At 36.8% G+C, this 18,305-nt stretch overlaps 1 long non-coding RNA gene across 1 annotated transcript in view; it reads right to left on the bottom strand.

The window, feature by feature from the left end:
• The window catches only part of LOC135312877 (uncharacterized), a 47,278-nt gene that overhangs the window by 7,481 nt on the left and 21,492 nt on the right, over nt 1–18,305 (bottom strand). Inside the window, exon 4 of the long non-coding RNA XR_010372495.1 lies at nt 13,939–14,099. This is a non-coding gene — a long non-coding RNA (uncharacterized LOC135312877). The remainder of the gene's footprint in view (nt 1–13,938; nt 14,100–18,305) is intronic.

Below are 18,305 nucleotides of genomic sequence, written 5' to 3'. Positions count from 1 at the left end.
ACCAGCTTGCTCTGTGAAGTCAGGTTGTGCTTTCATCAAGCAAGGTCATTATCAAGTGTAAAATAATAACTTCTATTCAGCTGAGTGAATCACTTTGAATTTCTCCATGGATGGTAGATCTCCCACTGCAACTACTTCGTTGAAAAAGTGAGGAAATAGTTGTCCAAAGAAAAAGTGGAAGATTATCGTAAGTGTTGCTTAGAGGAGAATGGGCTATTGGTAAAAGTTGAATACTTCGCTGAAATTAAGTGCAGTCAAATCACTGCATTCATCAACTATTTATTCCTCCAGTGTATTGCATTAAGCCATCATCAGAGTAAGCTTTTACTCTTATTACTGATTCACAAAAACATAAAAGACCATTTCATTCCTTCCAGAAGGAAGTGAAGATAAAAACTGAATTCCTGAAAAAATATTCCAAGTTAAAAAATAATTTATTCTAATTTAATTAGTCTGACTTCAATCAAGCAAAGAAAAATAAAACAAAACAACAAGAAAATAGCAACAAAATAGTAAGTAAAATATGAGGGATGTTTCCTCTGTATAAACTGCCTTCAATATCCAAATATTTAAGTTATTTTTCACCTTATTTGATACCATATGTCAGATGACTAGTCCAATGGTTAATAGGCTCTAAAACCCAAATGATTTCATAATGTTATAAATTACAGATCTTTTTAATTTATTGAACAGTTCACAGTTAGTATAAAGAAATTAATAACTATCCTAAGAATTGATTAAGCCAAAAATATTTACAGAATATTTTTAACTTTCCAAATGGGACCATGAGATTTTAATTGTATTTTTTTCTTATATTTTCAGGCAAGCTTCACTGAATTGCATTTTCTTCTTTAAATACGCATGGAAATTTTCCTAGGAATATACTTAGAATTTTCATAGATGTACTTTCATGTATAAGCTAAAGAGAGAAACATAAGACTTTTACTATATATATGCCAAAACAGTAGTCTAAAGATAGAAATGGACTTTGAGATGCAAGAAATTATTTTATCCTAATTAAAAAAAAAAAGTACAAAAATCAGCTGCCAAAGTGGAAGAAAAAAAAGAAAGAAAACCAAATCTGAAATATTTGCAAGAAATAATACCCATTTTGATTATCCTTGAAATAAAAATCAGGTGAGCTTTATATCGGGGGTTTTTTCTGACATGAACGTTTGCCTTTTTGAATGTGCATTATGAATAAAGAAAAGAAAACAGTGCATGGTTGTCCCTTTCCCAAGGGGAATTGTAGCAGGATAGGAAGCTCTATCTGAGAAGCAAAAGTATTTTTGAAGAAAAAATAAAATACAGATGATAAGTTAGTCAGAGATTTCTTTGGCACTTGGGAGAGGATAGAAAGGACAACTAATAAGCTTCCAGAGTCCTTTCAGCGCCGGCTAGTGCCTTTAAAAGCGCTGGTCTTTCAGACGTCACCTATCTGGTCTTTCACTGGTATATCCTGAAGTTCAGCAGCAATCTCGACTTTCTGCTTGTCTTCATTAGCCTCAAAATATACAGTCAGCTTTTCGTCTACTGTTTTGCTGAAATAGTTGTTTTTCTAAATTGTTTTGTCAACCAGCTCAGCTGCTTGTTTCTAGACCTTTGCTTCACAACAGTCCTGTTGCAGCTACCAATTCTCTTTCCTCTCCAGCCCCCATTTCTCCTCCTTCTCTTTAAAAAGTACTAAACTGTAAAATTTTTATTGAAATGAGAAGTGCTGGAAGTTTAGGATTTCCTTTCAGAAAGCATTGGTTAGTTCAAATAATTTCCCAGAAGTTACATCCTTGATTTTTGATTCCTGACAGCACTAAGAATCTGAAATTACTTCAAGAAATTCCTGCAAATAGAAAGCCCCATTTAGTTTAACATTCATGTAGAAAATTTGCCTACAAAATATAAAAGTACACTGAATTTTTTGACATAATTTTTTTAAAGGGGGTGTCCTGACAGAATTGCTGCAAATAATTCCTGCTTCCCATTTATTACCAAGAAGTTAACAGATTAACTGATTATGGGAACGATAGCCTACTTGTGTGCTGTTCCGCTTGATGGAGTTAAACAAACCATGTGAACTCAGACTCCTAATTAAACTCTGATAAATGAATGTTTCTTCATAATGGAATAATCAATATCCAAACTATTTTCAAGATTAAGTAGTTAATATTTGTTGTACTTTTTTTGTCTCATTTAAATAGCCTACTATTCTAATTAATCATCTGTTTCTTAGCAATTTAAATTTCTGTGTAAGAAAGTCATACAGTTAAGGACTGGTTTAGGTATGTTTCTTTAACATATCTCAAGTGGCAATTCAAGAACAATCTACATCTTTAATCAAGGTGCTTGTCTCTTCAAGTGTGTGATTACGTTGGTTTGCAAAGGCTAACTACTGACTGAATATGTTGAAAGAATTTAATTATATTTAAACAAGTTGTTTCCAATCTTCAGGTATTATGAAATGAAGGGAGAATAAGCATTAATCTCAATGGAGCTATAACTAAAACTGGAGGACTAAGGCAATACCTATCAAAGAACTGCAGCAGCAATGTAATTTAGTCCCATACTATTCAGTATATTCTGTATTTCACATTGAAAGATACATGACCTTATCTCACTCACCAAAAAAAAATAAATAAATAATTGTTTCTTCTTTGTTCGTTTACTTCAGGTGAAGGTGGCCTAAGACAGAATTGCCATTGGTTCACTTTACCTGGACAGCCTAATGCCAATGATGTTGCAATAACCTTTGATTAACAAATTTATCTTACCTACTGTGCGTATTTGGAAATAAATGCAAGAAATAAATGGAAATATTTATTTCCCCTACAGGGTATTTGTATCATCCATGACAAAACAATTAATAAATAGAATCACTCTCCAGATATTATATATAACTTATGAAATGGGAATTCTCATATCTGAAGGATGAAGCATGGTGTCCTCTGTAGTGTGGCTGAGCAATTATTTCTGTCAATTTCCTGTGTACAGACGGTGTGGTTGGATAATTGCAGAAAGTTTAGCTATTTGGGGGGAACTGTCTTGAAAGATAGAATTATATTTCTACTCTTTATAGTGGATTAAATCTTGTAGAATTGTACTGCTTGATGCCATAGGAGACTAAGGTTGTTGCTACGTAAAATGCAAATTATTCTTCTCCTTCCAACTTACTTTCTTTTTGCCAATGTAAGTAGTGTCCTGCTGCAAGCCAACCCAAATGATAGCTACATGCATTTTAATTAGTGGGGTTTTTATTCTATAAAATGTGGGGGAAATCCTTAAATGATTTCTCAAATGTCAAACAACAATGCAAATTGAAATCCAGTGAGCAAGACTAATTCTTGTTTGGACTCTCCCCTTCAGCACCTTAAGAACCTTCTTCCCTAATGATGCAGGTTCAGATTTATTGCAGGGTGAAGAGAGGAAGCAAGCATCCTAGGAAATGGGCATATTAATTGTGGCTGGGAAACAGAAAAGTCCAAGTGGATTTTCTTTTCTCTAAGGTGACCATGGGACATGCTACTCAGAGACACTTTACCATATATGAAAAAATATCCAGTCTCTTACATCAGTTCAACCAAAACAGCCCTACAAACTAAAATACTTACATATTTTTACATTCCTCAAGTTGTTGCACTTACATCCGGTGTGCTTTGTTCACAGAAGAATTATAACCCATAAGATAAAATTTGACTCTTTCGAGTAAAAGAAAGGTAGAATGGACAATGGTGGAAAAATCTACTTCTGCATAATTCCAAGATATGTAAGACAGTTTCTTGTCTATCTGTGTTTTACTTAGGGCACTAGTGACAAGAGAGGTCATGTCTACTTCCAATCTTGTACAGCTCCCAAACATTTTAACAATCTGGACTGTTTGGTTTATCTTAAAACGTCTTGGACAGATACTTTAAAATATTTTTATATAAATTAGGATGAAAAATATAATCTTTTTCTGCCTTGAATACAGCATTTTATTTCTCCAGCACTAAATAATTATCTTTGAACACTGGCACTGTCATTATTAGGCTGAAATAAGAGGTCACACTTAGTTGAGGAAAAAAAACAACCAAAACTTTACTATGCAGGCTGTTCCTAGAAGAAGACAAAACATCTCACAAATCATCCAACTGTGCTATCTATACACCAGGAAATAGCAGGAAGGATTGCCCTTGATCTGGAGCCATACCACATTGTAGAGATTATGGGCTTGCCAAGTTTTTAGGATACATTATTCCTTCCCAAGAAAGAGACTCTTTTATGCAATTGTTATGTTTTTTATTTATTAAAACTTATTGATCAAAGCAAGGAATGCCTTCAGAGAAACAAATAGTCTTGCAAGGAGCTAAATCAACTGCATATCTTTCATTCACAACACACAGACCTTTCTTTGATTCTGCGATGAGGGGAGGGCATACATATTCAAAACATTGCTTCTGGGCCTGCTATCATCATCACTACCGCCACAACCACTAAGCAAGGACTCTGGAAGCAAAAGCAAATTCTTGTCCAGGTTGCATATTTCCCTCAAATTCATACAGCTGATAATATTTAAAACTGGATCAAAAATTGAGGGTTATTGGGTTCATTCACATCTGCTGTTTCTTCCATTACTGTTATTTGGCCATCCTGTTTTCGGACAGTGACTGGCAGGCATCAGATACTTGTACTACATTACATTAACATCCAGTTTGGTTAGAATGAAACATGAACAACACATGCACACTGAAACAGCAGAACACCTTTGTAACACAGGAAAAAATGCTCACTGACATGCACCATCTTAGAAAAGAGGTGGAAGACTTGCTGGTGAATCATCAGATCAAACAGCATCCATCATTATTTTGGGAAGTATTTGCCTTTTCTGGATCCTCTGTCGAATAGACTGGCTCTCCATTTTCATATGTTGGTAAATTGAGTCAGTGTTTCAGTGTACTGCCCAGTGAGATGCCTCACAACTTAAATCAAGCTACCCATTTAACCACTTTATGGTGGTTTTAAAACAAAAAAACAACTCTAAACTTCAAAGAAGCAACAGTACTGAACATGAAAAAGACTGAGTTTAGGTCTCTATCTGGCATCTGAATAAGCCATAACAATCCACTTTGTAAATAATATCTGAATATTCAGTTCCATATAAAGAAGAAAAAACTACTCTCCAAATGTGTTTGTGACCAAAAAGACTGGGAAATTTACCTAAATTTCTGTTTGGTTTGCAGCCATCATTCTGATTCTATGATAAGCACATAGTTTTCTGAATTTTTAAAATTTCCTTTGAAATCAGTTAGGAACATTAGTTTCATTTAGAAATAAGGCATTTATCCTCAGATTTTTAAAAAAAGTTTTCCTTCCAATTTAAAATTGTCCTAGATAACTAGTCTAACCTAGTATAGTGTTTAGTCAGCAGAGAAAGATGAACACTTCCAGTGGGTTATTCATCCCACCTATTTTAAATGTCTGAGGGTAAACTGTTCTCATTATTTCTGGCTTTCTTCTTTAAATACTCTAGATAATTTGGAAAACATACCTCTGTTACCCAAGAACCTTTTGAAAATTACATAAACCAAATCCCACCCTAAATGCCTGGATAGGGTCCTAGGTTTTATGGGTAGTTGTAGGCTTTTTTTTTTCTATTTTTTTCTGGAATACCTAGCATTAGAATCATAAGTTTAGGCTCTAACTTTAAACTCTAAGCTTCCAGCAAAATCTTTATATATGATTATTAACAATTTCTCAGCCTGTAGGCTAAGATGTGCTCAGTGATACATTGTCTATGACTTGACTTGACTTGACTTGTGGTGTTTATCTCAGGCTGCTATTCAAGGAGAAACCTGGTCTAATAAGACACATATGACTCACATGTAAGTAGATCCCCCTGCTATAACTAGAGAGCCTGTATTGGCACATATATCACTCTTGCTCTATGGGGAACTACTGCTTTTGTTGTGAAGAACTTTCTATCTCAGAGTAGGTTTTATGGCTTACCTACATAAACAAGGTCTGTGACAGATGTATATGTGGTATTTTTAAACACAGATGTGCTCCTCATGTGCATTCAGTACTATAAATGTCTACTTACTTTACAAGCAAACAAGATTTCTTTTTTTTTTAAAAAACCTTGTTAGTACTCTACACCTGACACATTTAAAGAAAGATAGTTCTGACTCACAAATCATGACTTGAATTGCCAAGTTCTACCTTCTAAGAAAGTACCTTAAAAATAGTTTCAAAGGTACTTTGAAAGTGTGATATGAAGATACTGGAGTGCAGAAGGTAACCAGCAGAAAATGTGTTGCAATGATGCTGAGGGAAGAGTGAACTCAGCCTGCCTTCAAATTTCCAGATGTATTTCAATAATTTAACTTAGAAGAAAAAGATTAAATATATTCCTATTTGTGAGCTCAGCACATCTGGGTAGGCACCAAGACACAAATATGAAGCCACATACTATCATTTTTCCAGGTACATTTAACAGGAGGACAAACTTCAAGTTAACAGCTGGGTATATATTTTAAAACTGCAAAACACTGATAACTATAGTATAAAATTAGCATAGGCTATATATATTTAAACATCATGTGCTTGCAAGATCAACAAAGATTTAATAAAATTGACAAAGAAAGTTCATTAAATTAATAAAGCACTTAAATAAAACCCAGACTGTGACACAATTTTTCTCCTCCTTACTTGTCTCCCTGAATTAGACAATTGAATCGGCAGAGTGGCCACTAGCAGCCTTCAAGCTGATTGGTATGTTCTCATTCAACAGATTATGATTATAACCATAATGCTGCTGTTCCATGATTACAAACGCAGATTAAATTGGGCATGGTTTGAAAGTGTCTAGAAAAGGTACTAGTTTGTCTAACTGGATCCTAACAAGAAAACTGCCCCATGTAGTTAACTAAAATGCATGTGAGCAGTTTTCATATCAGGCAGGATATATGGCCAGTGATAGACTTCGGTAAAAATTAAACTTCCACTGCCTCAGACTCTAGCAGACTATTAAGCCAGGATGTTATGCTGTCTTCCTTCTTTAAGACAAGGTGAGACTGATGTGCTGAAAGGCACCATGACAGTTTATAAACTGGAGAAGGAACAAGCTGTATCAGGGCAGCCTAGGGCTGATCTGAGTCAGAGGCTTCTCCACCAGGTGGGCTTTATTTGAGTCCTAGATGTAAAGGAAAGGGAGGCTCACATTCTCATGCAGAAGTTCAGTGATGAGGATGACAATGCAGCTATTGTCTTGTGTTGGAGTATATTGCATCCAGAAGTGGTGCTCCCACAACTGCATGTGTGAAAATCTGACCCTGCCTTTGAAAAACAAACAAACGAAGCAGGTAGAAACATGAAGCCTGACAATATGTGGACAATAATTTCCAAATTAAATCAGAGATTAAAAAAGGCTCAAGTCACCATGTTTGGATTCTTTCAAAGTGAGGAGGAAATTAAATGGCAAATTCCTATTACACTCCATTTGTTTTACTTAGCATGACAAGAAAACCTTAGTGAAAACCAATTTTTTGTTATCAATGGCAGATTAACGCAAATCAGAGCTACAAAGTAAGATTTTCTGTACTTTACCCTTAATAAAGTCCTAGTCTGAATTGTTTATGGTGTATCAGCAGTTTTAGCAAAAAATTAAATGTGTGTGCTTGTATATTTTCGTGCGCTTATGTATGCCAGTGTTTATATATATATATATATAGAAAGAGACTTGTTCAGTTCACATGTATGCCTATCTGTCTTTCAGTGGGCTGTATGACAGTACCGCTATTTAAAGTTTTTCAGCCAAAGGCCAAAAACTTTGCCCATGGGCTTCAGATAGATGTACAGCCTGATTACTGAAGGACTTCAGAGGACAAGTGCAGGAGAAAAGTAGGTCAGATAGAAAGAAAAAAAGAATAGATAAGGGGCTAGAGAGATATATTCTAAAGAAGATTTTTTTTTCAATGAGGTTGTTTTAATGTTAATCTTGTCAGATGCTTCAGGTTTGAAATTTGCTTTATCACAGTCTTTAAGAGCTTATTTAAAGTCTGAATACATTAAGAAACTTGACAGCAATGATCGAAGTACAAAATATTTCCCCAGTATTAATGACTAGCCTAAATCTCTATACCTTGGGCAATGAACATCTTCTAGCAGATCATTAATCCCCTCAAAAGACCCTGTCCTGAGGTCATTAAGAACTGAAAACTGGAAAAATAAAATAAAATATGCATATGGATTTTTCTTTTTGAAATATAGAATTTAATCGGTATGTACAAAACAGGTCTGAAAAATTATCTCCTTAGTGTCAGACAATCAGATTGACAGAATTATCTCTCAAACTTCTGTTCGTCTTATAATAAATATACACTCATAAATATGACTTTAATAATAACAAAAATATCAAAAGTATGTTTCAGTTATAAAACACATTGTGAAGCTAAGTAGACTTGTAGATTTAACATAAGATTTGAAAGTAGATTGTGAGAACTTCCTTTCAAGTTTTTGATGTCAAACAAGTCATTCATATTAATTAAGCAGAATGCAAGGAAAAGGATTTATTATGGTGGGGAATGTGAAGCTCAAGGGCAGCCCTGCCTGCAGTGACCATGAAATGGTGGAGTTCAAGATCCCTAGGGCAGCAAGGAGGGCGCACAGCACGCTCACTACCCTGGAATTCAGGAGAGCAGACTTTGGCCTCTTCTGGGATCTGCTTGGTGGAGTACCATGGGATAAAGTCCTGGAGGGAAGATGAGCCCAAGGAAGCTGGTTAATATTCAAGGATGACCTCCTCCAAGCTCAGGAGCAATGCACCCCGACAAAGAGGAAGTCAGGCAGAAATGCCAGGAGGCCTGCATGGATGAACAAGGTGCTCCTGGACAAACTCACACACAAAAAGGAAGCCTACAGAGTGTGAAAGCAAGGACGGGTAGCTTGGGAGGAATACAGAGAAATTGTCTGATCAGCTGGGGATCAGCTTAGGAAAGCTAAATTCCTGATAGAATTAAATCTGGCCAGGGATATCAAGGACAACAAGAAAAGACTCTACAAGTATGTCAGTGATCAAAGGAAGACAAGGGAAAATGTAGGCCCTCTCCTGAAGGAAATGGGAGACCTTGTTATGCGAGATATGGCGAAGGCTGAGGAGGTACTTAATGACATTTTTGCCTCAGTCTTCACCAGCAAGTGCTCAAGCCACATGGCCCAAGTTGCAGAAGGCAAAGGCAGGGACTGGGAGAATGAAGAAACACTCAGTCTAGGAGTAAATCAGATTCCAGACCATCTATGGAACCTGAAAGTGCACAAGTCCTTGGGACCTGATGAGATGCATTCATAGGTCCTGAGGGAACTGGTGGATGAAGTTGCTAAGGCACTACCCATCATATCTGAGAAGTTGTGACAGTCCTGTGACATTCCCACTGACTGGAAAAGTGAAACATAATCCCCATTTTTAAAAAGTGAAAAAAGGAAGACCCAGGGAACTACAGGCCACTCAGTCTCACCTCTGTGCCTGGCAAGATCATGGAGCAGATCCTCCTGGAAACTATGCTAAGACACATGGAAAATAAGGAAGTGATTAGTGACAGCCAACATGGCTTCACTAAGGGCAAATTGTGCCAGACAAAGCTGGTGGCCTTCTATGGTGGGGTTACAGCATAGGTAGATAAGGAAAGAGCAACAGACATCATCTCCCTGGACTTGTGCTAAGCATTTAGCACTGTCCCACATGACATCCTTGTCTCTAAAGTGGAGAGACATGGAGTTGATGGAAGGACCACTTGGTGGATAAGGAATTGGCTGGATGGTCGCGCTCAGAGAGCTGTGGTCAACGGCTTGATGTCCAAGTGGAGAACAGTGACAAGTGGCCTTCCTCAGAGGTTGGTATTGGGTCAGGTGCTGTTTAACATTGATGGCAACATGGACAGTGGGATTGAATGTACCCTCAGCAGTTTTGCAGATGACCCCAAGCTGTGTGGTGCGGTTTACACACTGGAGGGAAGTGATGCCGTCCAGAGGGACCTGGACAACCTTGAGAGGTGGGCCCCTGCAAACCTCACAAAGTTCAACAAGGCCAGGTACAAGGTCCTGCATGTGGGTCAGGACAGCCCTAAGCACAAATACAGACTGGGAGAAGAATGGATTGAGAGCAGCCCTCAGGAAAAGGACTTGGGGGTGTTGGTTGATGAGAAGCGCAACATGAACTGGTAATGTGTGCTTGCAGCCCAGAAAGCCAACCATATCCTGAGCTGCATCAAAAGAAGCATGGCCAGAGGTCAAGGGAGATGATTCTTCCCCTCTACTCTGCTCTTGTGAGACCCCACCTGAAGTACCTTGTTCAGCTTTGGAGCTCCCAACATAAGAAGGACACGGACCTGTTGGAACAAGTCCAGAGGAGGGCTATCAAAATGATCAGAGGGCTGGAGCACCTCTCTTATGAAGACAGGCTGAGAGAATTGGCATTGTTCATCCAGGAGAAGAAAAGGCTCCGGGGACACCGTATAGCAGCTTTCCAGAACCTGAAGGAGGCCTGCAAGAAAGCTGGAGAGGGACTTCTTACAAGGGCATGGAGTGACAGGAAAAGGGGTAATGTCTTTAAACTGAAAGAGGGTAGACTTGGATTAGATAGAAGGAAGACATTCTTCACTCTGAGAGTGGTGAGGCACTGGAACAGGTTGCCCAGAGAAGTTATGGATCCCCCAACTCTGGAAGTGGTCAAGGCCAGATTGGATGGGGCTTTAAGCAACCTGGTCTTGCAGAAGGTGTCCCTGCCCATGGCAGGGGTGTTGAAACTAGATGATCATTTAGGTCCCTTCCAATCCAAACCGTTCTATGATTCTTTGATTCTGATTATTGCAAAATGATTTTGCACTCTTATGTTATTTTGCACTTGCTTTGAATATTTATTTTATTAGAATTACAATACAAGTGTTTGGATTTTGAAGCTTCTAATTGACAGTCTTTACAGTAGCTTCAGCCAAATACATGGCAATTTATTTCCCATGCTGAAGTATACCTAACCTGCTTGCTTCTCTCCATCAGCTATAAGGAGGACCTAGGATGTATAAATATATACTGCAGTCCTCCTGTTGGGTACAGTGATATCTACCCCGGGCCTAGTCTTAAACCAACATTCCTGAAACTGCTTCTCTAAAGTAATAGATGCAAAGAATCTCTTACACATTTAAAGAATCTCTTACATATTTAGATGTCATGATTCACTGACTGTAAGGGAAGACCAGGGTGACTAGTTCCTAAAAAATGTGTTGTTTCAAATTGATGACATGAAAATAGAAGGAAGGAGGCCTGGAAATTACTTCCTTTGTATGACCCTTGGATCTGAGTTTAAATTGTGGGTTTATTTGCATACTGGAAAAGCTTTGATTAAAACAATCATTATTTAAAACAGGACACTGGAAATTGTATTTAGACTGCTGGAATTCTTTGCTTCAGAAGAGAAAAAAGTAAATAAACTGCTTAAAGACAATACCTGTTTCAATAGCTTTCAAATTATATTTTGTTATCTTTGATTTAAAATCAGTGTTCTGCCTTCTAATGATTATAATGCAACAGAAAATAAAATCAATTAGTTTAAAAAAAGCTTTTGAAGTATTTACATTTTAAAAAACCTCTATCACTATTCAATAAAGCAAAGGTGTAGTAGTCATATGATGTCATCTTCAAAAACATTAACCATAGTTATTCAAGCTGGCATGAGTTCATTGTTTTGTGCCTGTATGGATGCACAAGATTTAGGTGGCTTCTCTTCTTTCTGGACTTTTTAGAAGTATTTTTCTTGGAGTGGCAGAAGATTGAAATGTATAAAAAAATTTTCGATATCAGATTTTTTATATATTTTCTATACCTTTAACAAAGTTAAAGTTCTAAGTCAAATTTTAACTGATTTAGTAAATACTTTATTTTCAATGTTAAAAGATAACATTCAGTATTTTTCTGTATAGATATGCCAATATTGGATAATCCATTGCCGTAATTTTAATTTCTCCATTGTTATTCAGATTATATTGTTTGTATACTCTACTGGATTCCAAAAATAAAAAAAAGTAAGAGTCTGGTGTAACATGATAAATATATTACATGGAAGTCCATGTTGCAAGGTTGGACTTCTGCTTCCTTATTGGGCAAAACTCCTAACATCCAAAACATTGAATGAGGCAAAATAAGTAATTAGATCAAAGAAACTCAATGGATAATATGTGTTAGGATGACAGAGAAGTATCATATGTATCTCATTCCTTGGGTATTTTGTCAGTAGTAGTACTTGTTTCCAAAATAAGTTTTCACTGGCTTTTTTTCTCTCATAATCTCCTCTTAATGTCCCGATATTCTTTCCTCCCAATGATTTTTTTTCATGTAGTAGTCAAATGCTATTTCAAATCTGATAGAAGTGAAAAGATCCAGTGTACTTAAGACTGCAGATCTTATTTTCTGAGAAGTGAATGAAAAATTGCAGGAGAACAAATGTGTAGGAAAATTAACTTCTAGGGAATCTTAGTAATGATTTGTTTGATATTTGGTCATCTACATACTCCCAATCATCCCAGGAAGGACAGTTATGATGACAGAGCTCACTGTTTACCCATGCATATGTGTGTGTGTATGTATACACATATATATCATACATGCATGGCTGTACATGTTTCTGAAAGTTGGTATTGAGAATTATTGGGAGTGGTATTTCATGACAGTGTTTGTGCTCTTTCACATCAGTCCAAGGACATTTCTTTTCCAAATTATCCAACTTAATTTATTGTTGGGTTTTTAAAATTGTCTTTCAGAGGGAGTCTGAACAGTATTCTTATTATTTATTTAGAAGATGCCTTGAAAGATTAATTAATTACTTCAAATAACTATTGATATTCAAATATTGTCTGCAATGTATATGAAGAATTGTAGAAAATCTGACATGTCTGTGCCAGACAAAACTATTTATTTAAAACAAAGTCAACCTATTTCAGGAATGATCAATTTTGTGTCTTATGTTCATGAAGTAATAGCTGACAAGCCCTTTACTGATGAATAGGCTTAGAAACAGGAGTCTACTGAGATCCCAGAGCACAGAAAGATGCATGGGTCCAATGTAGTGACACAGCAGAGGGGTGCAGCTAACTAAAGAAGGTGACAAAGCCTACGTGACTCATAAATAAAAATATTAAAACCTCCATTGTAAATCAACAGCCTGAACAACAGAGGAGAAGGGAGATTATGAATTCATTATTTTAGTCTCGTTTTAAAACCATCAGAATCATGCAATCACAGAATCACAGACTAGCTAGGGATGGATTGGGCCTCCAGAGGTCACGTATTCCAACTCCCTGCTCAAAGTAGGTCAGAGCAGGTTGCCAAACACCTCCGAAGACAGAGATCTCACTACCTCTCTGGACAGCCTGCTACAGGATTTTACTAGTCTTATGGTTAAAAAATGAAAAAAAAAAAAGAATCCCAATGTCTGACTAAATTTCTTATGTTGCAAGAAATAATGATCTTTATGTCACTTGGATTGCGATGCTTTTATTCTACACTATTTTGTGGGGTTATTTTCTGTTGTAATGTTAGAAAATCAAGCATTGTTGTGATATTTGTGGCTCCACTGAACTAGAATATGTCCCTCTCATTCCAACAGATATACATAAATACAACATTGCAAATGACAAATACTTTGATCCCTTCATCACTCAGGCATCTAGACGTTTATCTAGCAACATGTAGTGACCTTGTAACAGCAGCTAAGTATTTTGTGAGTGTCACCAAAGTGGCTTTCTCAAAATTAGAGAGCTTTCTCACCTCATTTCTAGACAGCTTTTTAGATTATTTGCATTAAATAATGGGTTATAATTTCATTTTTAATTAAATAAACATTATTTTAACCAATTAAATTATTCTACTCCAAAGAAAAACAATTATTTAATTAGACCTTTGCTAATGATTAAGCAAACTTACCAATGTGTACAATTAGTTTACAGCAAGCCTTTCTTCCAGTTTCTGCAGGTATATTATTCTCTTTGGGAAAGATTTTTCCTTCAGCGAGTCACTCCAGGTGCAGCCCTCAGAAGCCATTTGATCCATGGAAACACAGGATTCTATGCTGCATCCTTCCACCTCTGAGGGAAAAGTTATTTCTCAGCCTGTAGTACTCTGCAGATCAACAGCAAAAATTTTGGACCTATTCCCTGCCTACCTCTTGTCTTTCCTTGCCTATTCAAGGTGTAGTGTAGCTCCATTAAACTCAAGGTGGAAGTAGCCTGCACAAAAGAATTGAGATTTTTATTTGCATTCCATTGCATTTAGGTAAACATAAAAAAGTATGCTCAGAGTCGAGATCGTTACTGTTTCTAGGAAGTACACAGTACACATTAATCAAGGGAAAATTGTTAAAAGTCTTTAACATTTTTGCTATATATGGTATTTACAGCATTTTAGAGAAAGTCTTTGGAACATAAAAGAATGCTAATTTTTTGCTTAAGGATATTATGGTGCAGAATATTTCCACCCCATTCATTTCAGAAGTTAAAAACAAACCAAGAATCAAATTCTTCTGACCTCTCCCTTCCAAGTTTAAGTAACTTAATGGATGAAGAACAAGAAATTAAAGGTTGGACTAGATGATCCTTGAGGTCCCTTCCAACCTGTGATTCTGTGATTCTGTGAAATTATAATTTTATGCACACACACAAAGACATTTTTATGCATCTAAACATCACTACTATACATCTAAATATCTTTACTTATATACGCACACTACTTATAAATGCACAGGTATATGTGTGCATGCATGTGTGCATTAATTAATTAAAAGGTTTTTTTACTTCACGCGTGTGTGCATGTGTAGGTGTATATGTATACAGAGTGAGACTATGAGAGTAAGCATACACATTCCCTGACATTTCTATTCAGAATTAATTTTCAGTTTTCTGGCTTCTGAATTAAGAGAACTACATATGCTATAATTGCAACTGTGAGTCACTGTAATGGAAATAAATGCCTAATGAAAATAGCCCATAAAAAAATTGCATTTAATAGAACATATCTGAAAAATAAATAAAAAGATAACAAGGAACAATGATCCTCCCATGTATTTTGGAATATTCATTTTTTTAAAAATGTCTTTGTAAACAGCAATCTAATCAAAGCCAGTCCTGAAGAAACAAGTTATCCTTTGTTGCGGCCTTGAACTTTGACTCAGTCAATCCAGCTCTGTAGTCATCTGGTGAACATATGGGTATTGTTCATCCCCTAGATAAATGCGGTCCAAATCCACAGATACTTTTTTGTGATGTTTTAGGACTGCCAGCCAGACAATACTACAACTTGATTCCCCTCCCTGGACTTAGTCAGGTGGCGGGGGATATATTACTGCTGAGACTGTCACTTAGATTTATGCAATGGATTTTTTTGGTCTTGGGGCTAGGTGTTAGACAAACGTAGACAGACAGCAATACAGTGCAGAAGACTTTAACCTTAAGACCTTGACAGTTCCAGAATCCTGTTTTTGTTGATGATCAGAAAAGTTGGGCTTATGCTGTTTCTTCTAAGTCTATATTAAAGACTATACTGCAGAGGATTAGAAATCTGAAGCAGTGTGACCCATTAAAATAGCCAACAATTGTTGTATTACTAGTTTTTGTTTTATATTTTTAGTGGGCCAAAGTCAGGCAACTGGGTGCGTTGTTCATTACCTTTCACCTACTTTTTTTAGTGTAGTGGATAAATTCCTGCATAACATACTCTGAATAAAGCGATAGAGGAGATCTTGTCCTGGCAAAGTGGATGAAATAACCCAGTAAATCTTTTGGAGTTCTCAGAGGAAGAATTTGTACCTCACAGAGAGAAAGCATCATTTAAATCCTTTTCTCATTAGGTGTAAACTCGGAAATGTTATTGGCAACACATCAGTAATTCAGATGAAGTCTGAGTGCAGATAACAGGCTAATGGAAAACAGGATGGAGTTGTAGTATGAAAGGTAATAAGGAAACGACATGTATGCTCATCCATGCTATAGCAGTAACCTTGCTTAGCACTTAAAACTTTGGGGACTATTGTGAGAGAAATCCCTGTTATATTTGTCCACACAGGTGGTCCCGCACTTCGGGGACAGATGGCATTTCAAAAACACTTCTGCTTTCTGTTCCTTCAGGACAACTTTCAGAGGCATCTCAATGTCCCTATATGAAACGCACAGATTTCACAGGAATATGTGTGCTCAAGTCTGGGCTCTGCAGTCCAGTCCAGAAGCTAGAGGTTGAAGCACTCGTCTGCTGGCATGGACTTGATGAAATAACCTAGTACACCTCCTTCACTCTTGTACAAAGAGCTTATATACCTCAGGCACGTTGTGGTGGCCAAACGGAATATTGAAACCCTTTGCTAGTGAGATTTTCAAGAGCAGCAAAGTGTTACTATTAATAATTGGTAGCCATTTCAACAATTTTGAAAAATTTTATGTGCATTTATCTGTTCCTTTGGTTACTTAAACTTTGTAATCTCTTTCCAAGAGTTCTGTGTTAAGTAACATAGGAAAACATAGGATGAAGGACTTGGCTCCAAATTGATGTTGAGGATCAGGGTCCTATCTTAACCACAGAGCTGATAAAGCTGTTAACACTACCTTACAAAGCCATATTCCAGTTAGGGCTCAGGAGTGTGGGCTGCTTTTTGTTGACTGAAGAATTAGAAAAACTGCCACAAATGAATTGGCTAAGGTTTTCAATAGAGAAGTGTACCTACCACACAAAGAATAAACGGCTTTAAACTAGAGCAAAGTTAATCAGTCTCTTAATAATGATTTCAGTTGCCTCTATTTTGCAAAGTTTGTTTTTCCCACCTGTAGCACAATATAATTATTACTCATTTTGGGGGAATTATAGGTGAATGCAGTGAGCAGAAGAAAATCCAAATCATTTGGAATAATGTGGAATGCAAGAGGTGTTTCTTCAGCTGTTAATTTGTGTAATGTGGTTATATAATTGCTTAGAACAGATTTTACAGAAAAGCAAACAAACAAAACCACAAAAACAGAAGAAACAACCTGTCACTGCAAGCACTGTACAAAATCTTATTGCCGCTGTGCTATGTCCAACACATGACCATGAACAGCTATACAGCGTCTTTTAACTCACTAGCTGAGATGGCTGAGGCCATACGTTCATCAGCACTTTTCTGTCTTTGTATTTTAATGAGATAGTCCCTGAAATACTGGAACTGATCAGTGTCTGGTTTAGACATCAGTGGAGAAAACCCTCTCGCCTTCAGGGAAATCCTGCATTTTTAAAATATAAAGGGAGGAGGGAGTGGGGACTCTTTCATCTGGTGGCTTAAGTGCTGCTGAAACTATGCAAAGACTGAAGAATTAATTGATAACACCCAATTAATGCCTTCTAGCATAACATTACCCAGACCCGCAAGAGAGGTTACTAGATCCATACCCTAAATAAATAACTTCACAGATAGAAAGGCTTGTGGTAGGGGCAGTGAAGAGGTGCATGAAGCCTCTTGTGTAGGTGGCCTTAGCATAAAGGAAGGGCAAAAATAAGAGGCTGTTTAGACATCTTGATGAGGAATGATGGGTGACATGGAATCTAAGCCACTTGAGAAACTGGCATACTTTAATCTTAAATAAACATGCAACGTGAGCATGCTGCTAGTCCACTACGTTGATTTCTACTTGTATCACCATGCTTGGAAGTAAAATCACCATTATTTATTGAGAAGCATCTCAGTGAGATTTCTGAATGGATTGCCAATTACAGAGCTTGTAAGAAGAATCTCGGTTGGTGTATTATAACCAAAGTCCTTAAATCTTCTCACACTTAGCCCTCACTAGTCTTTTACTTGCAACAGCACCAAAACATAATGAAAGCTGGATTTGCTGAAAAATAAAGATAGAAAGGAAAGATAAAAGACTGAATGAATTTTGAGTGGCTAACATCATTTGGAACTCAAGACTTCTTTAGATCTCTCCAGGAAAAAGCAAAATAAATGAATGCTTGTATGTACGTTTGGAAAGGCTCTTTTATTCTGCATCAGATGAAACTAGGACCTTGTTCTAATACTCCTACCCCTGCCCAAAGTCTAAAATTTTCCACATTATAAACCACATTGAGTCAGAAAATTTGTCTGTGATGGAACAGGATGGGATGAGAGGAGATGGGATGAGGAAAGGGTACAGCTCCTTATCTGCCCGCATAGCAAGATCTGAATCTATCTCCTACATCTTAGGTGAAAACCTGAAGTAATATTAATTTTAATTTTGAGCAGAAATGCAATCGTGCACCTAGGACCTTATGACAAAGCCAATTCCTTTATGTGA

The sequence above is a fragment of the Phalacrocorax carbo genome, chromosome 3 (assembly GCF_963921805.1).
Source record: "Phalacrocorax carbo chromosome 3, bPhaCar2.1, whole genome shotgun sequence".
Classification (NCBI taxonomy): domain Eukaryota; kingdom Metazoa; phylum Chordata; class Aves; order Suliformes; family Phalacrocoracidae; genus Phalacrocorax; species Phalacrocorax carbo.
This window is presented reverse-complemented; position numbering and strand designations above follow the sequence as displayed.